This window comes from Protobothrops mucrosquamatus, unplaced genomic scaffold (assembly GCF_001527695.2).
Source record: "Protobothrops mucrosquamatus isolate PMUCROS unplaced genomic scaffold, P.Mucros_1.0 scaffold341, whole genome shotgun sequence".
In the NCBI taxonomy this organism is placed as follows: domain Eukaryota; kingdom Metazoa; phylum Chordata; class Lepidosauria; order Squamata; family Viperidae; genus Protobothrops; species Protobothrops mucrosquamatus.
The window spans coordinates 586726-609875 of record NW_015386678.1 but is presented as its reverse complement, the minus strand read 5'-3'; positions in this window follow the sequence as shown (position 1 = coordinate 609875).

Sequence of the window (23150 nt, the reverse complement as noted above, 5' to 3'; positions counted from 1 at the left end):
GGAAGAGTTACTGGTGATACCTGCTGAATTGGTATAGACTTTGGTGTATTTGAATTACTTAAATGTATAATTTTTTTATTAATGTGGAGGAGATGGATTGTTTATAAATAGAGTTTGTGGAGTTAGAGATATTAATATTTGTTTACCTATATTTGAATATTAGCCTGGGACTTGGTTTGGGAAGTCCGGGGGGGTGGGTGGGATATAATATAATATTGTGTAATACGTGTGATGGTTTTTTTTTTGGAAAATAATAAAAATTTTATAAAAAAAAAATAAAATAAAAAAATAGTGGCGGTCTCAGGAGCGTTTCTCTTGGGCCGCATGTTCTTGACTGCCCCGCCGGCAGCTTCTTCAGCCAAAACCTCTCGCAGAGCATCTTGGAAGGAAACATCTTCCCTGGCGAACAGTCTCTGCTGCAAATCTGTGTTTCTCAGCCCGCATACAAAACGATCGCGAAGTCTTTCTTCTAAGTCCTTGAAGTCGCACGGTTTAGCTGCTCTTCTCAAGGCCGCAACGTAGTCTTTTGCTGATTCTCCGAGTCGCTGATCTCTCTGTTGAAATGTGTGCCTCCAAGCCATGACTGATTGCTTGGGCTGGAAGTGTTCCTTTAAAGTTTTCTTGAGATCGGAGTACGATACCGTTTCCAGCGAGTCTGGGGAGATTAAACTCTCGGCGATCTCAAAGGCATCTTGCCCACAAATGCACAACAATGTGGCAGCCTTTAAGCCTTCCTCTCGAATCTGGTTGATGCGAAAATACGTCTCGACTCTTGCCACGTAAGATTCCCACCTCTCGGGGTGAGAGACGTCGAAAGCCTCTAATTGCCCAACCTTATCCATGATCAATGATCAAGATTTCTTCTTCTTCGGTCGCACGCACCCTCCAGCGATTTCGTACTGGCAGGATAACGCTGACTTCCACGCCGTTTCTTTCCCGGACTTCTTTGGGTGAGTCTTCTAGCTTTTCTTAGCTGTAGAGACTGTATCCCACCTTCGTCGCCAGTGTTAAGTCCTGGGAATAATGGCGCTTGAGACGATTCATCTTCAACAAGTCTTTATTGTTTGCTCCACTCTACGAACAACCAGAGCAGAGGCACGCAGGCCTCTATTTATACCCTCTGATCCCCGGGCAAGTTCAACCAATCATGAGGCGGGCTTTTCCCGCCTTGCGCATGCGCACAAGGCTGGCGCCGCTCAGTCTGGTCCCGGGCAGCTTCTGCAATTGCCCGGGACTCTTGCAACGTCCCGAGCCTGCATCTTGCAGGCTCAGGACACAACAGGCACAAAGGGACTCATGATTGATGATGTGTTTGACCCCTCCTTTGGGCTCAGCTAGGTCATCTCCTACAGTAAATTGATGTTGTGAAGTAATCTGGATATTAAAATTAATTTAAAAGAATTCATCTGCATAGCAAGATTTCCACTGACATAACTTAACTATGACACAATATCCTTAATTTCCCATGCCTGCAAAATAATGCTTAGGATCACCCAATGCAGGTTAGAGCTATATATTTAAAGAAAATTGCAAAAGTTCAAACTGGTTTTGGAAAAGGTTGTAGAACAAGAAGCATTATTGCTGATGAATGCTGAATAATTAAGAAAGCCAAAGAAGGAAGTCAATATATGCTTCACTGACGTTAGAAAGGCCTTCAGTTGAGTCAACCATGTCCACATTTAGAATGCAGAGTTCCAAAAATGGAAAACTCTAAAACATCTAAAAATTGTCCCCTTGTGAAACCTATATATAGGTTTGGAAACCTCTGGAGTGCACATAGGAAAACAGTCTGGATCCAAGTAACACAAAGTAATGATGCAAGGTTGCACCTTCTCTCCTTATTTATTCAGTCTGTATGCTGAACGTTTATTCAGAGAAGCTAAATTGGAAAAAGAAGAATGGTTATGTTCAGTTTTAGTTTTCTTTACTCCAGAAGAGTGGAGATTACATAGAGTTCCAGCTAATCACCATTTCTCAACAAGTCTTCCCCATTTTATGCCATAAATTCATTAATTTCTAACGTTGTTGATTTCCATCCTGCCTCTCTTCACTGTGAAGAGAAATAACACTGTCTGTTTAAGCAAATTTCACACAAGATCCTTGTATCAGATCTTCTTTCAGTGCCGAAAACCTGATATGAGTCCTTTTGCTACTATACTAAGAATCTTCATCCAATCCTGCCTGTTTATGTCCTGAAACCACAAGAAAAAGTGTCTTTTAATTCTTATGTACTGACCAGCATTACAGAAATGAAAAGCAAAACAAAACAAATAGAACCGTTTTAAAATGCCATTTATCCAATATGGATTTTCAACCTCCTATACAAAAATGAAGAAAGAATAACTCAGATGTGTATAAACTTAAACTGAAGACACACCAAGTTGCATAATTAAATAAATAAGGTGTGCATAATTTATGCACCAGATAAATTTTGCTGAATTGCAATATTTTCCCCCTTAATGCATTTCCCTTATTGTTATAATAGGAATTCAGTTGATGCAGTACAATATATGGATGCATAATTATGTTGCATAAGATTATTTTATGGGGTTGTATTTTCATTGGTAAGCAATACATGCAAAACATAGCCAAATCCATTTACCATTATCTATATTTCAACAATGCTCGCCCATGCCTGCACTTTCTTCCAAGGCTCACTTTCTTAGCAGCATGATTATCTTATACTTTCTCCAGCCCATCGTTTTAGTACATGGTACATAACCCTTAAAATCTTTTGTTAAATAAGTGAATGTCAGTGAGATTATTCTAGTTCTGTTATTCTGTTCTGCTCTCAGGTAAGTGTAGGTATCAGCTTTTACAACTGCCTTTCTTACTACAGCTTGCAATATAATATCCCCCAAATTCCTAGACTCCTGCTTACCTTCCTTCCTTGTCCTTCACATCATCCATGTTTGGTTCTGTTTTACCAGTTTCCCTAAATAGACTTCCCCTCGTCTTCTTATTGTGGGCCAAACTGTGAGACCAGGGATAATAAGAGAACATCAAAAGAGGACTTCTCCATTTTTAAAAGGCTATGGAAAGAAACATAGCTACATCCTGCAATATCTTATAAACAAAATTAACAGGGGAGAAAGAGTAGCTAGTTTTGTACAGTTATACTATAGTATGAATACTGTAAACCCAAATTATCTGAGTTTATACATTGGGCTAACACTAGAAGTTTTACTTGTAAACCAAGTTGTGCTCTGTTGCCTACTGTTGCCTTTCCTTCCTTCCTTCCTTCCTTCCTTCCTTCCTTCCTTCCTTCCTTCCTTCCTTCCTTCCTTCCTTCCTTCCTTCCAGCTCTTTGGCTGCATTGGTGGGATTCAGTCAGTTTGCACCAGTTTGGCAGAACCGGTAGCTAATTTTTTGTTGCCCAGGCCCAGAATGGATTTCTGGAAGCGGCATCCACACAGAGAACTGGTTGTTTACATATTTGAATTCCACCACTGTTTGGCTGTTTATTGAAAAATGTATATATTTTCTTTCTGCCTGAATAGCCAACCTCAGCCATTTATCAAACAAACATTAAAGACATGGAACAGTGAAGATCATATACATGTTGTCCTCAATTTACAACAGTTCGTTTAGTGACCGTTCAACTGAAAAAAGTGACACATGACCATTTTTCACTCTTATGACCATTGCAGCATCCCCATAGTCATGTGATCAAAATTCAGACTCTTGGCAATTGACTCATATTTATGACAGTTGCAGTGTCCCATGTCATGTGATCACCTTATGCAACCTTCTGGCAAGCAAATCAATGGGGAAGCCAAATTTACTTAACAACCATGTTGCTAAGTTAACATCTGCAGTGATTCACTTAACAACTATGGTAAGAAAGGATGTCAAATGGGGCAAAATTTACTTAACAACTGTCTCGCTTAGGAACATAAGTTTTGGGGTCAATTGTGGTTATAAGTTGAGGACTAGCTATATATATGTAAGAATGTGTGTGTGTATAATGGAAGAGCAGAAATGTAACCATAAGGCAAGTCACCTGTAATAATCATTTTTACTTGACACCACACTAAAAGGATGGATAGCAGCTGAACAGCTATGCTGAATATGGAGTTCCATAGCCAAGCTACCAGAACAAGACAGCCGGATATTCATAACTTCAAGTGATTATGGCAAAAGTAGCATTATCTTCCTTCATGGCTGAACCTGACTGGTAGGTTAAAATGGCAGAAGTTCGTCTAAAGCAGGGGTAGTCAACCTTGGCTCTTTTATGACTCGTGGACTTCAACTCCCAGAATTCCTGAGCCAGCTGTGCTGGCTCAGGAATTCTGGGAGTTGAAGTCCACGAGTCATAAAAGAGCCAAGGTTGACTACCCCTGGTCTAAAATATCAAGATTATCAGGATTCCAAATAACCCACAGTATGACTAATGTAAAAACTGACATTAAAAGGAACATGTTATAGTCCTTAAATTAAATAGCCATTATGGAGAAATAGTAACAGCAACAATCCAACTTACCATAAATTTAATTTTATTTATTTATTAAATAGCTATAGAGCAGATGCAGGTCACTTCATTCAATACCTTGATAAATATTCAGTTTATTTCATGAAATGAAAACAATGTCTCTTCATTTTATTTTTAATGACTGATCTTCTGTCCACTAAAGAGCATCTTTGTTTGTTCGGTCTATTCACTGAACAAAGATTCAATAGCTTCATAAACGGTATAAAATGACTAAGTTTTGCAAGTAACAAGCAATTTCCTTTAAATATTACAATATAAAAGCACAAATGGAGAGAGAGAGAGAGAGGGAGAGAGAGAGAGAGAGAGAGAGAGAGAGAGAGAGAGAGAGAGATCTAATTTAGCCACTGCCCACAATCTATCTCTTGAAGCAGCTTCCCAGGACAAACTCAGGGCAACAGTCGTCTCTTTTTGGAAGTGGGTCCTTGGTACACTTCCAGATTTTAGCAAGAATGTAAATATGGAATGAATAACGTTTTTCTACATTTTCTTTTGCAGCCCTTTTATAAAGAACAGATTTTCCATAAAGAAAATTTAAGAATATATAATACTGAGAAACTAGACACAGAGATAGCTTTTTCTCTCATGCTGAACATCTAATTCCCACAGTACTGTCTTATGTGTATTTACTCAAATAGTATGGCTGTATTATTATTATCCTTCTCATCTTCTCTACTACCTTTTGTTATTGGTATCATTATTATGATTACTGTTTCTCTGTTGTTTTGCACATACACTGAGTGCTTCTGCACCGGAGACAAATTCCTTGTATATCTAATCACACTTGGCCAAATAAAGTATTCTATTATTCTGCTAATGTTGCAGCAGTTTTTACTATGAATAACTGGTATTTTTTCCATAATCAAATGGCCCTGTTATGCAGTGCAACTTTTTTTCAATTAGTTCTAGTTTTCTTTGAGAAACAATTATCACAGAGCCCTAAAATAACTTTTCCCCAAAGAGATGTGTATCATTATGATGAAAATCTTTTATGTCGGTTCCTGAAATTGTACTTCCTTGTAAAAAATGGCTAAGCATTGATTTAATAAATACACTTGATTTGTGTATATTGTTTAAATTAGAAAAAGGCACGGCATAACTTTGGTTTCCTGTAGGGACACTGTAAAATTGTGGATTTTTGTTTTTGTTTCATTTACAGTCAGAATGATCTTTCACAAAATAGAAAGGGGGGGAGGTACATTAGCATTTGGTTCACATTTCTTTTTTGGATGGCATTCTTTTGAGTGATTTCTAAAATAATGTTTCTTCTCATGGCATCTGTAAACATCTAAAAAAAAAAGATATTTGATTAAGACCAACTGCAATGGCTGGCTTAAAAAAAAAAGAATCCCAAAACTTTAGGCAAAATGGTTGCTGCATTGCCATCCAAATGTAAACCACATGGAAAGCAGATGTTGTAAATATGCATTGAGACAAACATCCATTGACATTTCCTCCAGTTAATGGGCTTTTTCTACATTACATGCATTCAGATGTTCTTTCCCGTTTGTAATGTTGACACTGAGTATTTGTACAGATCCTTTCCTTCTCTGCCCTGATACCAGAAGCAGAACCTTTTTATGATTAGTCTCTCTGCTGAATTTTCTAACACCAGATGAGTGGGGATTTATCGTAATAGCATGTGTTTTGTTTCCTTTATTTCTCCCTCAGGAGAAGCACTTGTCAGGTCAGCCCCCATTTCTGAGCCCGAAGCCATGCAGAGAAGGGATATCGTGTTTGCCTTGTTCTGAAGGAAGCTTTTCCTGCCGATGGCAGCGATCACATAGATACCTGCAGGCCAAGGCCTCTGAGTCATCAGTGGGTGACCTCACTGACAATCCACAACCACAAAATGCAGCTTATGAAGTTCCCGCTAAAGCAGTCAGGCCAGATTGAAGCAGTGCAATGTCAATAAACAAAAATGGACACGGTCCAAGCTTAACATTTCCAGAAGAGTATGTAACTAATTTCAAAGAATAATGGTGGTATAAAGCTCCTTGAGGAATGTTCAGAACACCATTACCTGAAGCACTTTTCAATAAAATCCAAGGTACTTAATGGAATTTTCTCTTCAGGGCTCTTTCATCTTTTAATCTGTAATAATAATGGCTAGGAACAATGTAAAATTTAACAAGCAAATGCATTTTGTACTTTTTCATTGACAGCCGATATCCCAAGAGATGTTTTGAATATGTTCTTCTGTGTTTCTAAACAAAACCCAGAAAAGCAAGAAACTGAGCTTTATTTTCTAGAGCTTTTTTAAAAAACAATTCTAAATCTCACTGAATGCCTTTCATTTTAAAGATAAGTGCATACTAGCAGGCATTTCTCTTATTTACGGGATATTTAAAATAGTACAAAAAGAATATTCAAGTATACTAACATGTATATTTCTGCAATAGCCAGAATTTTTTTTGAACCAGGCAAGCAGTTATACTGTCTTTAAAAGAATATCAGGTTTTGCTAAAATCTGGAAATAGATCAGAATTGCATTTTATTTTATTATTTCATATTTTTAAAAGGAAATGTGGACATTATTTGCTTATACCATTTTCCCAGCCATGCTAATTACCTAGTATTCTAATGCAATCTTAACTGAATATATTGGGACACAGATATTATTACTATTTTGTATTGCTTTGATCTCAATATACCAAAAAGATACACCAAAAGAGGCATTTAGAAGACACTCTATATAGCATCTTGGCCTAAATAATTTAGTCCCTTCTGCCACTAAGCTCTCCTTTTTTAACCTGATACCTTCCAAATGTATTATGATTACAAATCCCAGAGCTTCCCTAAATTATAATTCAAAACTAGAAATTGAGAGCTTTAGGTGCAACTAATCCTGAGAATACCAGATAAGTGATGGACGCACTGAGCTGCTTATTTTTAACCTAGCAACATTGAGGTTATTGAGAAAATACGATCATTGACAGCCTGAACCCTGGAAAATGAAATTTACTTTATTACAGAAATTAGCCATTGAGCACACAGCCAGCCAAGACATGGATCATTGGATTTTCATTGTCTCTTCAAATTTTTAATAGGACTCATTTTCCATGTGACATCAAATTGAGTAATAAACTGTTAATGTGACAGAGAAAACTTCAAATTAAAATTGAGGGAAGGTTGTTGTTTAAACATTTTAAGAAATAGCATGGTAAGAAAGTTCGTATAATTCAACCTTTTTTGTGGTAGAATTTTTCCCCCCCAATAAGTGTCAAAACAACGATAGAAGTGGTTTGCCATTTCCTTTTTCTATAATGTCTATAGAGATTCTCAGTCATCCAGGTCATGGTTGTCCCAAAGGTGCTTTTTCAAAAGGCAACTGGACTTCGTTTTTCCTTGAAGATATTTCACTTCTCACCCAAGAAACTTCTTCAGTTCTAATTGAATGGTGGAGGATGGAAGGATATATATTCCTTGCAGTCATCTGATCATTAGCATTCATTCAGAGAGTCATTGAGGCCACCTGGAGGCTTATCTGTGCCCTCAGAATAGTGCAAATAGGCATGGAACCTTCTTGGTGAATGTTTTTTATAACATTATTTTTAACTTCTGAATATAATGAATTTGGTGGTCTTCCCAAAAAAGTATCACATTTTCTGTTTCAGATGACACCTCCAAGCCAAAAATACAAAGCAAAAACCCAAGGTTACAATATGCATTGATTTAATCAATAGATTTGGTTTGTGCCCTGACCTAAGGCAACAGCTATTGTAAAATCTTGCTCTCTGCATAGAGATTTAGCTTAAAGGACATCTTTGCAGTATAGTACATCCTATATTTTTTTTACTACATCTTGTACAACTAAGAGGAATTACATGATAGCTAACACATAATCCACATCACTGCAGGTTGCAATTCAAAATGCTAAGTATGTATTTTTCTTTCTCTAATACAAAACAAAAAAAATGGTGTGCCATAGTTTAATGATTGTAATGATTGAATATTTGCTGCTTTTGGGCTCAATGAAAAAGCAGACTCATAAGTGTAATGATAATCAGCCCTTAACATGTCCTAATGAACATCATTGGCATTGAAAAATAAAACACACAGAGGTTTAAAACTAATTATATGCAAGCTATGGTAACAGATTTATGTTACAAGCACTGAACTATGATCCTCATTTATAATAACATGCTTAAGGGAGGGGGGAACATCTTAACAAGACAGTTAGCCCAGGACTACGAGAGGAAAAACAAGCTTTTGTTTTGAAATGCTGGTAACTGTTTAGTTATTTATAAATAGCTTGAACAAGAAGAAAAGGTCTGGAATTAAAGATTGATTGGAACATCATATGAAAACCTCCATCCTCATTTAAGTTCTTTTGTTGAGATACATCTTAAACAGGAAATTAGAAGCTACTTTAAGACACAATTGTATATTGCTAGAATTTTATGGAGTTGTTCTCTTTATTGCTTATAATAATCCCACTAATTTAAGCACCTATTCATTCATATAGAAACAAATCATTTTTCTGGAGCATCTTCTTGATTTGTGACATCTAAATAACTCCAATTCTGGGAAGTATTCTCAAAACATATATAGAACAACAGGTTGGACAAGGATGATTTAGCATATTAGTACATAAACCCTGACAGCCACAAAAAAGTCTTCACTGTCTCTTCTCTGCATAGCTGCTTCGTATCCCTATTCTACAAGCAAATCTTCATTGTTGAGTTCTACAGAGATATAGAAATCACTTGTAGGAATTAATAAATATTACTTTGATTTTCCTATAGGTGAGAATGGACTCTCTTATATAAACTGAAGATGTGTGAAAGATGTTACTTACAATAGGTAACGGTAAACATTCCAAAATTTCTAATGTTTTTTGTACTCTTAAGACTACATCAGCAGAAAGGTTGGTGCAAGTCCACAAGGAGCTAAAGATGAGATCAAGCGTTTTGTACTACAAAGCTACATAGACATCATATCCATAGAGATGTGGGACACCAGATTTTGTTGGAAGCCAACTGCTTCATCCCTAGCCATAGGCTACACGGCTGGTTGCTGATAGAAATTAAAGTCCAACAATACGAAAAGATCTGAAGGTCCAAATGAACTCTATTTTTTCTCTTTCTGTCATGCTATATTTTTGAATTCTGAATTTCTTTTTCCTAGTTTCTCAGCCGCATCATTTCTCCTGTTCTTTTTCTACATCTCAGATCATTTGCTAAGATGTCTTTAGGGAGCTAACCATATGGTTTGGCTTCATCTCATATTTAGATTACTCAACCTATGGGGACGGTCATGAGATAGCTCACTGCATATTTAATATATAGAGAAGCACAGCTAAGAGAGAGATGCAATTTGTGAGATCCTCCAGTGTTCAGAAAAAGAAGCTACAGGGAAGAAAAACAGTTTTCTGACAGCCTTTTGCACACAGTTAAGTAAATTAAATTAACTAATTAAGTATCCTTTGGGAACAATTCAGTTAATGAATGCTTGGCTTAATAATTATTTCTGAACACAGTTAGGCCAGGCACAAAAGTAAACAAAATGTGATTCTGTCTCCTTATAATCTAATCAGTGATTTACTAAGCATGTCTGTTAAAATATCACTGAAATTATATATTTTTTGTATTGGTGATAAAACCATACAATATGTTTTCTGACAGATGGACTCTGGATGTTAATATCAGAATATGGCAGCTGGGGAGAAATGGATGAAGTTGTGAATCAAGGCCAAAGCAGCAGTGTTCCATGAGCTCCTTATAAATTCACTGATACTGGCTTGACTTCTCTTCCTCAGATATGTTTTGGATTCAGCAATATTTACAGCAAGACACAACCATACAAAAATGATAATATGTGGACAATGACATCATGATACACTTACATTTTGATGTCTGACACAAGTACTCCTTGCCCTCTGCACAGATGTCCAACCATAGGTGCCTTGATCTGGATGGTGAAAACTGGTAAAATATTTATTATTCTTTAAAACAAGTTTTTTAAAAAAAACAGTGACAAAAGCAATGGGCAGAATTACTACTTGCTAAACCCATTTGGCTCATAATAATTAAGCTAGAAAGTAAATCACTGATTAGGAGGACCCAATATTCCACAAGGGAGAAGACCAATCAGAAACTGCTCACTTCTGAATTTCCTCCTCTGCACCTCATCGAGGATGGAGAATGAGCATCCATGCTTTGCATGAAAATCTTGCATGCGCCTCTTCTATTTGGGCTAGGCAAGCTCAAAGAAAAGAGCCATATGCCAACACTACAAAAGTTGAAAAGAGGAGATATTACTACTTAGAATAGAAAAGAGCTGGAAGGGACCTTGGAGGCCTTCTAGTCAAGCCCCTTGCTCAAGCAGGAGAACCTATACCATCGCAGACAAGTGACTGTCTAGCCTCTTTTTAAAAATCTCCAGTGATGGAGCACCCACGATTTCTGGGGGCAAGCTATTCCACTGGTTAATTGTCCTCACTGTCAGGAAGTTTCTCCTTAATTCCAGGTTGCTTCTCTCTTTGATCAGTTTCCCACTATTCTTTCTTGTCCGGCCCTCTGGTGCTTTGGTGAATAACGTGACCCGTTCTTCTTTGTGGCAGCCCCTCAAATACTGGAATACTGCTATCATGTCTCTCCTATTTCTTTTTTTCTTTAGATTAGCCAAATCCAAGTCCTATAGCTGTTCTTTGTATGTTTTAGTCTCCAGGCCTTTGATCATCTTAGTTGCTCTTCTCTGGATTTTTTCCAAACTCTCAACGTATTTTTTGTGATATGGTGACCAAAATTGGCTGCAGTATTCCAGGTGTCGTCTTACTAGGGTTTTATAAAGTGGTACTAATACCTCACGTGATCTTGATTCTATGCCTCTGTTTATACAACCCAGGATTGCATTAGCTTTTTTGGCTGCTGCTGCACACTGCTGGCTCATGGTTAAGTGATCGTCCACTAGGACTTCAAGGTCCCTCTCACAGTTGCTGTTTTTAAGCCAGGCCTCACCCAATCTGTACTTGTACCTTTGATTTTTTCTGTTCTCCATATTGAAACTCATTTTGGATAGGGCCCATTGGATAGGGCCCATTGTTCAAGTTTGTCAAGATCTTTTTGGATACTGAATTTGTCTTCTGGGGTGTTAGTTACTCCTGCCAGTTTGGTGTCATCTGCAAATTTGATGAGATCCCCTTCAATCTCCTCATCTAAGTCATTGATGAAGATATTGAAGAGTACTGGGCCTAGGACGGAACCTTGTGGTACCCACTGCTTACTTCTCTCCATGTGGCTGTAGTGCTGTAGTGCTCTTCTATTTGGGCTAGGGAAGGTCAAAGAAAAGAGCCATATACCAACACTACAAAAGTTGCAAAGAGGAGAGATTACTACTGTTTGTAACATTTAAAAATATAACATGTTTTCGTATGGAGCACATGCTGGAGGTGACAGATTAGCGATAGATCCCACGTCCTCCCTGCTCATCTTACTCCCTCCCTCCCTCCCTCCCTATCTTTTAATTATAGCTGACAATTTGTATTTTATAGTATTTTAATTTTTTTATGCATGTTTCTTCATTGTTTTATTCTTTTTTATCATTGTAGTTTGCCCAGAGTCACTTCTTAATTAGAGAGTGGGGCAAACAAATTTAATAAATAAATATCCTGAGATGTAATTTGCAGTTCAAGTGTCAAAGTATATACTAGAGAGAAAATATAGACATGGTCCCCAATTAGAAGAAAATCATTTTTTTTTCAAATTTATATGCCATTTTATCTTTTCCAATGAAATTCTCAAGTTGTTCCTCAGTGACTGTACATTTTGTGACCGGCCTCTCTTGATCCTGCTTCTTCATTGTTCATTACTTATATAAAGCATTGGTGAAGCATAAGTAGAGTTAAGAGAAAAAAAAGGTGAAAATGCAATTCATCTAGTAGAACAGCAGCAGCAATTAGGCAAATGAGAAAACCTACTCCCACACTCAGAAACTCTTATGTGGAACCACACAATCTCCTTAATCACTAATTTCCCATCCATCTTTAAATTACATTTAAGGCACAAAATGTTAGTTTTCTTTTCCTTATCATCCCTGGGTGGTTGGGGCACAATAGCTGGCAAATGAAAATGAGCCCTGAATCCATAAGAAGATAGCCTTGTGGTTAGATAAGTAAGATTCCCATAAATATTTGAGGCAGGGTCTTAATCCCTTTTACTTTTGTAAAGGCGAGCATAAGGTTGTAAGGGGTTCTCATGACACTACATTTCAACCTTTTGTTGAAGAGTATTAGTTCAGGTTCTGCTTAATTCATCCAATTGTTTCTTGCCATCCATATATATATATATATATGTATAAAATTAAATTTGAATTATTGATTAAAGGATAAAAAAATCATAGAAGGCCAGTTGCGTGAGTGGAATTAAACTGTCCTCAGATACACTTGGGAATAAAATCTGGCAACCCCCTTTTTTACTTCAAAAGAGGGGGGAGAGAACAGACAAGGGATTCTGGGTAACCTTGAATTATTTCAAACCTCAGTCAATCATTTCCAGTTCTCTGTGCAATGGGGAAATAGTAAAAAAAAAAAAATCAATTAGGAAATTGTCCCCAAATGCTAAAATTAAGTCTTTGTCCAATTTCAAAATTTATTCCATACAAAGTATGGAATAAAGAAACAGAGAATGGGTGGAGTTGTGCTTTTATGAGATGGATTTTGAATTAAACATTGTCTCATGTTTGAGAGTTTGAGTCGTTTAAATTCATTTACCTTCCCCAACCCACTGCTTTTTGCTTCCTTAGCTCCTATCCAGCACCAGAACCCAGACTATAATTATCATGCAGAACAGCATCTCCCAGGCTCATTAATGCATTTCAGACTTTAAGTTCCTTGAAGTTCTGACGATTTTAAAATATTGATACTCATTCATAGCATGACTTCCTAGGACATAATGATATTTATGGACTTGAACATGGTTGAAACAGCTAAAAAAAGAAGGACCATGTCATAAGTGTTTACTCTTGTGAAAAACTATACCATGTTAATATATGCCAATTTCTTAAATTCTGTTAGCAGTTGTAAGGCAGTCAGATACCACCCATGGGATTGTGTGCCCTCATGAAACACAATTACAATGAGAATATCTCATTATCTCATTGGCTTTAGCTTACTGTTCTGTTACCATGGTTTCAAATACACTGAGGAGTCTGAAACTAAGAGTGCTGCTAACAAAGAACATATCCTTGTACAATGACATCAGATCATGTTAGACAGAATAGACTTAATTAAATACCCCCTGATGTAGCCCAAAATATAGAAGTTGTGTATACCTTTTTCCCCCCAATAAGAAACATGTTATTAAAAGCAGCTGGGAAACACACACACACATACACACAGAGAAAGACCCACACAAATACATATAAAAAGAAAACTCTTGTGGTTATTGAAAATTAAATATATTACAACCATTTACTGCAAGAAATCTATCACAAGCAAGAAAATAGAAACATAATGGATGGATCAGATAATGTGAATGATGTATATTTCCTTGGTGAATATAACTTGCTGTGGATGAAACATGCACCATTTTTATTCTGGTAATTTAGACACTGGCATTCAACATGGAAGTATAGGGACATGTCTGATTCATTATAATATAGCCTAATTTAAGAAGACACACTTCTTGGATTATAAGTAAAAAGTGTATATAACCTATTTCAGGAAGAGTGTAGTCCTTTGTCTTTACATTCATCTGTTACAACAAAATACTACTTTTTCTTTTAAGTTTCTAACTGTGCACTTTTTAAAAACTCATTGAAACTGGCAATATATAAACACATGTACCAAAGTACTTCATTGTGGCCATTGGTGGTTTTTTTTCTTAAATTAGAAGAAAAGAGGCCAATTATGGGTGAATGTGTACCCTTCCATATGATTCATGCTAAATGTCAGCTTTCCTGTCTTGTGACCCACAAGATATACTTGGCATGTTGGTTTGCAATTCTAGTAGCTCTTATTGGTTCATATCCCTAAACGGGGCAGTGCTCTGATTTATCTGTCTAATCCAGTGAGTTACCCCTGCATTGTTTTAAGTAAGGCCCATGATATTATTTAAAAATTAGACTGTGCAACTTTGCAAAAAGATGGGGGTGCTTTAATATTTCAAAAAGAGGTGCTTTGAAAAGAGGTCCATATTTTTTTTCAAAGGACTTGCATTAGCTTTGCTAAAATTATTTTTTTTGTGGGGAATGGGGTCTTTTCTGGAGGCAGAACAACACATGGATATTTATTTCTTGCACAGATTAGATTGTCTCAAGACTAAAACAGGGGTAGGTTGCCCAGAATCTGTTGTACATCATCACCATCAGGAAACACCCACAGAGAGAATGCAACATGCATAATTTAGCCAAATTTCCCATGTTTTTGTTTCAGAGTCATGGCATTAAAAATTCCACAAATCATTTATTTACCCTGGAGGATATCATGTGACATAATGTGACAATAATGACTTCCCTTGTGGTGTTAATTGATTTTGTCCTGGTAGAGAAGGCAATTTGGCATCCATAGCAGTTTCTAGATCATGGACTTACTGATTGTCTGTCTAGGTAGTATTACTGTTAATGAAGAGAAAACACACTTTCCCCTTTAAACACAGTATGCTAATTAAGACCGACCATAGTGAGCCAGAGGTCATTTATTATTTTTAAAGAGAGAGTTAATTATAAATGGGCACAGAAATACAAAATGATTGTAAATTAGTAAGTGTGATTCTGAACTCATAAAATCCAGTGTCATATTCTAACCATCTTAACATTTTAACATGTGAATAATTAACAGTCTGAAGTTGAACAATTGCCAGCTTGTAAAAGGTCTGATTGAAAGCAGCATTTATCATCTGCCAAATGAACACAGCTCATTAGGTCAACAATTTTTAATTAATGGCTTTCTGGTAATCTAACATATTTTTAGCATCATGGCTTTAAAAGCTTGTAGTTGTTGTTGGTTTTATATTTAATCTGCACAATAATTAAAAACTGTGCCTAAGCTTAAAGGATTTTCATAGCACTTGAATAACTGTTAGAAAGGATATGTCATTTCATTCAATTTCATTTTGGTACATTTAGAAATTTTCTCCCAGCTCTCTCAGCAACCATGGCAGTGAACATGCAGGGGAGGGGAGACTTATTTAAATGGTCCTTCCCATGTCAAAAGCTTCCCTCCCATCGAAAAGCAGACAAAAACATTCTAGTCTAGTTTTCTGATTGCACAGTCATCCTATTTGGTGGTATTATTATTATTATTATTATTATTATTATTATTATTATTATTATTCAGGAAAATTGAAGATTGTTGAACATGAGTGTCAGCTCTATGAGGTAGACCATGCAGAAAGCATGACCAGATAAGCGAATGCTACTTGATTGTAAAGTTAGGGTTAGGGTTAAACAGAATCTTGCAAGTCTGAAAGTATATTTTTTCTCCCCACCCCCAGCCCCAGTCTTCTTTTCAGCCCAAGAAAGTAAAGAGGTCTCTTTCACTGGCCCATTGCTGCTGCAGGCTAAGCTGCCTTTTTCCTGACTGTTCCCTTTTTGCCCTGTCTCCCAAGGTCATCCTCACATACAATTATGTTCAGAAAATGCCCCATCAGGCTACCTGAATACTTTAGATGGGGGGGGAGTTCCATTTAGATCTTTGTGAATTCTGGAATTGGAGCTTCAGTACAACTGGGGGACTTTAGAAAAACATAAAAACAAGGCAGGTAAAACACATAATATCCAGAAAAATATTAATACATTCACATCAAGAATTGGTCAAAATCCTGACTGATAAAAAGAATCTTTACCAAAGTTAGTGAGTGTAAAAAAACATTATTATACATATTTTATGGAATCTGTTGTGGTGGGTAGGAGTGGGCTTCTGATGTCCTTCAGGCTTGTCTTCCAGCAATAACTTTCTGGATTATAGTCATACTATAATCTGTTGCAAAATTTATTATACTAAGAATCCAACTAAAGCAACCCCATATAGAAATAATTGCAACAGATCATGAGGAAATACTTCAATAACAAATAAATGGATGATTGGTGTGTAATTCATCACAGATCTGGTTGGTAGCGGAAAACCACACAGAGAATGCTAGACTTCTTATACCAAAATCAGAACTAGTGTCCTCCAAAGGAATAATTTTTAATGGTTTCCTTCTTTCTAGACTTATAATCTGTGATGTTATAACTATTATATTGTCCCAATGAGCCAATATTGAGCTGGACTGGGATTTTAATGCTTAAATATAGCTTTGCTGCAGACAGAATGAGGCATATACACCCATGCAGCTTTTGTCGTGGTGGTGTGTGTGTGATGCAGGTGTGGAGGTGGGGCTAAGCTTTAATGATACGGATTCATAATTTATCAATAGAGTGTGTAAGTGATCATTTGCAATTTTAGGTGCACAGTTTCCTTTTGAAGCTCCCACATTAATGTTAATAGGAACAGTACTTACATTAAAAGGAGACCATCCCCCTTAGGTGTTTAACAACTGATTTATCGAGGCCTTAAACTGCATTGTGAATGTGACTTCTTTCACTTACCAAGATGACTTTTTTATGCTTCTGTTATTTCAGCTGCAGAGCAAAAAGAAAAAAATGAAAGCAGAGAAGCAAATTCTTAATAATCTGAGAAGACGCCATGATTTAAATCTAGCTTTGTATTAAACTAAAAATAGGTCAATAACCAAACTATATAGAGCCATATAGAAGGAGCAACTGCTCAGTTTACTGTTTTTCCTTCTTTAGCTTTGAAATCTGCTTCCTCCCCATATTATGTTGAAATGAATTTTGAATCTCTTCTCAGTTCCATATTTTCAGTCAAATACATTTTTAAATAACTGTTCAAGAAAAACAAATTTCCTGACTCTTGATTAGAATTCGTCAATTTAACTTCATTTGTAACATTAAATATGGCCTTCAGTATTGCAATGGCAGATATAGAACAGTAGGGGTGCTCCAAATGCTGCCTTACACTCCTGCAAAATCAAGTAGGCAAAGTAGTTTTTTGTAATAACACTATTAAAAGAGGGTGCTATGGCCCAGTGGTTAAAGATGCTGAGCTTGTCAGCTGGAAAGCTGACAGCCAGGTTCAAGGTCCAAGCACAGCGCAACAGGTTGCGCTCCCGCTACCTGCCCCAGCTCCCGCCCCCCTAGCAGTTCGAAAGCATGCAAATGTGAGTAGATAAATAGGTACCACTTTGGTGGAAAGGTAACAGTGTTCCGTGCACCTTGGCATATAGTCATGCTGGCCACATGACCATGGAAATGTCTTCTGACAACGCTGACTCACTCGGCTAAGATGAGCACTGCCCCTAAAGTCAGACACAAGTGACAGGAGAAATCTTCACCTTTACCTTAATAGCACTATTAGATCCAACCAAGGTTAAGGCTTTCAAGAAGACTGCACAAATAAGACCTAGATGAAAACTACGTAAAGCTGGATGTAATGAAGCATTGTTTCAATCCTGCATGGGACTGAATCTAGGAAGTTCTTAGTGTCCACAAAATACTTCTGAATAGACCTACCTGTGCAGGTGCTTCCCAGTGTAAACATGCAGTTGTTTATCTTCTTCCCCTCTTTTTCTCCCTAAAAAAGAAATCTCAGATCTCAGTAATTCTCTCTAAAAAAATAGATTCCACAGATTTTAAGTTGGATTACCGAAATCACTAGAAGGAATTGGAATTTTTCAGGAGTTCTCCCATTGTGTAACTACATTGCATATTTTTGTCGCTTTGCCTGTAACTATCCCTTCAGTTGAATGTATCTTCAGCTTTTGAAGCACACAAACAACTCTCACCATTCAGCAATGGAAAAGAGCTGATAAATGCCTTGCTATGATTTATGGCGTGACACCATGGCAAGGATAGAATATCTCTCCTTGACAATGAGTTCATTTTAGTTGTCACTAATATCAGAAGGCTCTGGGCCGATCCCTCCTTCCCAAAAGCCTACCTAGAAAATGAACCAAATACAGTATCAAATATACAGTATACAAAAGAAAAGAAATGGAAAGAAAATGTTGAAAAACATGTACTTACCCAGTTCAAATCTTCTATTACAACAAGCCCACAGTTCCTCCTTTTCTTGATGGAATAACCATATCTTTGCAGATAGTCCTCGACTTATGACCACAACTGAGCCCAAAGTTTCTATTGCTAAGTGAGACAGTTGTTAAGTGAGTTTTGCCCAATGTTATGAACTTTTTGCCATTGAATCACTGCAGTTGTTGAGTTAGTAACATGGTTGTTAAGTGAAACTGGCTTCCCCATTGACCTTCTTGTCAGAAGGTTGCAAAAGGGTCATGTGACCCTGGGATGCTGCAACCATCATAAATACGAGTCAGTTGCCAAATATTTGAATTTTGATCATGTGACCATGTCCATGCTGCTATCTCCTATGATGAAGGACAGAATACCATCCAGATAGCAAGAAAAAGAACAGACTGGATCTTTGGGAATTAGAGAGGATATTTTTTTCAAGGGGGGGGATTACAAAGAATCCAAACTATTCAGTAAGCACAGCTGAATCACTGATTCCTCTGAACCACTGAGTAGATAAAATCTCTGTCTTGGTAAATTAGGAAACTCAGCAAAAAAGGACAATGACAATTTCATAACAATCTATAGGACAAACTCCTTCCAGAAATAACCAGAATTCTGGGACATCTGGAAAACCAGATTTAGCCATTGGCTGCTTAAGAAATTTTCCAAAGAAGTCAAGGTATCGTTGAGCTTGGATGTAACTTTTACTAAGAAAAATGAAGATCACTTCTGTTTTGAAATTTTACAGTTGAAGCCATTTGTTGGATATAAAATAAATAAATGAATGAATCTTTTAGACATTAAGCTGAGAATCAGGATCGGGATTGTGGAGGGGGGCATTGTGAGGAGTTTAAAAGTGGTGGGCATCAGCAATACTGGTTTCTCCTATTCTTCCCACCACAGCTCTTCACTACCAGCTACGTCTTCCCACACAAGATAAGATAAGTCCAGGACACAAAGATGTGGAGAGGAATAGTCAGTGGTGTTGGTATAAACTAGATTGACCCTTATTTCCTTTACTTTTTCTTATCTCCTGCCTTTAATTTCATTGTCTTACTATTTCTTACTCCTTTTCTATGCTTTGCATAACATAGTTTCTCCCAAAAGAGAATTTCATGATGGGTACTTTAAACTGAATTTGGAAACAGATGAATTGTCATATTATGAGGAGCAATATTAAAGTCCCAATTAATAATCTGTCATCCAGTTTCAAACTACTTGCAGTTTCTGGGACATTTTCAAAGGCAGGGTCTTATATCCCACACTCTAGTAATCCACAGCTACATGCAACCTAGGGTGTTAAGTATTATTATTGATTTTTAAAAAATGCTCCAAGTGCACATCAATGATTTGTTTAGTTGCAAGCTAAATCTTTACCCCCAGAGAATGTTGAAGAAGATCGAGTTTAACATTCAGTGAAAAACCCTTCAGAAAACTGCATCTATTTGGTTGTCCAAAATGTATACCGGAGAAGTGAAAGTAGCTAAATTAATATTAACCCAATATAACTTTGCAATATATGCTCTTATACTCAATATATGCTCTTATGGTCAATTAGGGAATTATATATTCAAAGCTCTGGACAAAGTCTTGTCATTACAGAATGTCACTAGTTTAGTGGATCCTTCTTCCTCTTTATATTTATTTTATTTTTATTTATTATTTTATTTATCAAACTGGTATGTTGCCCATATCTCCAAGGCAACTCTTTTCCTCCAACAAAGAAAATAACCAGTGCATTTGAAAATATCTTCTCTTACTGGAAGTTTACATGATCCATTAGTACCAGTTTTTATAATTTTTACTTGCTAAATGCAAGATATAAAGTATTACATACTCTTGTTCATGTATACCAAAGACAGAAATATATGCAGTGTGACTGTGATAAATATATGGTAGTGGCCTGACCCAGACACATTCAACCTCACAATCACAATATTGCCTTAATGATAAAGTTTGGAAGTGGCAGAGGTGGCTGGGTGTTGGAAAATAGGCTTCAAAAAAGCTGGATAATTTCCTACAATACATTGGAGCATTTGGCATTCATCTCTGTAAGTTTATGTGCTAGTTCCTACATTCCCAGCAAAAGAGAAATGTATTCTTTCCATTTAATCATGCAAGAGGCAGAGTGGTCAGAATGCGCTGTACAATGAATTATGCATTTCAGCCCACCTGGGAGTCGATATTTACCATATCACACTGAAATCCATTATGTAGAACAAACATTCTATTTATACAACAAGTTGCAGAACTATTCATTTGACTAGCTCCAGGTTGGAAGACAAGGCAGTGGCACATCCCATTGCCTGCAAAGAAATTTTATATTGCAGCATCATTTTCTCAGAGCACAGGACAATGTAGTTATTTCAAACAACAAATGGACATGTTCTAATTACAGATAGTGACTGACAGGACACTGTTTTTCTAGGAAAGTGCATATTAGGCTAGGAGTGCTTAGTCCATCATTTTCATAGCTGGCAGAAAGGCTGGGTATAAATCTGACAAACAAATGAGTGATGGTAGAAAGAAGCTATTAGAAGACTACAATGCAATGATTGTGTTGCCAAAGTTTTTCCAGTACCATAGCATTACATTGTTGTTATAATCACAATTTCCATTTTTCTTATCAATGGAATAACATCAATATGAAAAAAATAATTGCCACTTATAAAGCTAACAGGCAGCAGAAGCAAAGTAGAGAACAGAAATCCGAAATCCCATTAGCTCCTGGTTTATTGCTGTCAATAAGTCTAGAATTTAATTAATCGTGAAGTGTTAATACCACTTTATAATGCCTTGGTAAGGCCATACTTAGAATACTGCATCCAATTTTGGTCACCATGATGTAAAAAAGATGTTGAGACTCTAGAAAGAGTACAGAGAACAGCAACAAAGATGATTAGGGACTGGAGGCTAAAACATATAAGGAATGGTTGCTGGAATTGGGTATGTCTAGTTTAATGAAGAGAAGGATGAGGGGTGATATGATAGCAGTGTTCCAATATCTCAGGGGCTGCCACAAAGAAGAGGGAGTCAAGCTATTTTCCAAAGCACCTGAAGGCAGGACAAGTAGCAACGGATGGAAACTAATCAAGGAGAGAAGCAACCTAGAACTAAGGAGAAATTTCCTGACAGTTAGAACAATTAATCAGTGGAACAACCTGCCTCCAGAAGTGGTGAATGCTCCAACACTGGAAGTTTTTAAGAAGAGACTGGACAGCCATTTGTTTGAAATGGTATAGGGTTTCCTGCCTGAGCAGGAGGTTGGACTAGAAGACCTACTACTACTACTACTACTACTACTACTACTACTACTACTACTACTACTACTACTACTACTACTTCTTCTTCTTCTTCTTCTTCTTCTTCTTCTTCTTCTTCTTCTTCTTCTTCTTCTTCTTCTTAATCTGTTAATCATTAAATAATCTGAATAATTTGAAAATGTCATAGTTTTGGGAGCAGGGCTATAAGCACATGAAGAAACATATATATTTGGCTGTTTCAGAAGGAATTATCATTATGTCTGAGATTTTCAATTTCTATCATTGACAGATGCTTTCATTATTTGGGGGGGTGAGAGAGGGGGGAAATCAGAAAATGGTAGGGATTGCTTGTTACCACCCAAAATTATTCACAAAATGATTTATTGCCTTTTAAGGATTTGGAGATTTCTTCATTTTCTCTTAAAGTTTATTGGTAATAGAAAGCAAACCAAACAAATCATGTTCAAAGTGTAGAAGAATCAAATTCACAATAAAATTACAACATACACTTGGATGAGTAGAAGCCTAGTTTAATGTACAATAGGATTAATTAATGTTAATTCTCAGTATGAAAAATAATCTTAAATTTATTTAAAATTTTATAGTACAGATTTGTCCAAAGAAAATAAGATGTTCTTTGAGCCCTGGAGGAACAGGATAGCTATGCATATCTATACCCCATTGTTGATTTGCCTTAGACAATGGCAGTATTTACCCAATGAAAGTGTTCAGTAGGGTAGAGTGGATCAACTAGGTATTTCCCACTTGTCTTCACTCATTTTGTATGTTATTGCTCACTGCAGATCCTTTATTGTTTTCATTAATAAAATCCATGATACTTTCATCCATGTCACCTTTCCAGTGTGTGGATAACAAATTGTACAGAATGTCAAATCCCCGTTCTGTGTTGATAGATAGATAGATAGATAGATAGATAGATAGATAGATAGATAGATAGATAGATAGATAGATAGATAGATAGATAGATAGATAGATGATGGATGGATGGATGGATGGATGGATGGATGGATGGATGGATGGATGGATGGATGGTTTCAATAAGGGAATAAAAATGCCAACTCCAGTCTAAACATCTGGATAACTATGCAAACAATAACGATAACGATAATGATGACGATGACAATGACGATGAGGAGGAGTAAGAGGAGGAGGAGGAGGAGGAGGAGGAGGAGGAAGAGGAGAAGAAGAAGAAGAAGAAGAAGAAGAAGAAGAAGAAGAAGAAGAAGAAGAAGAAGAAGAAGAAGAAGAAGAAGAAGAAGAAGAAGAAGAAGAAGAAGAAGAAGAAGAAGAAGAAGAAGAAGAAGAAGAAGAAGAAGAAGAAGAAGAAGAAGAAGAAGAAGAAGAAG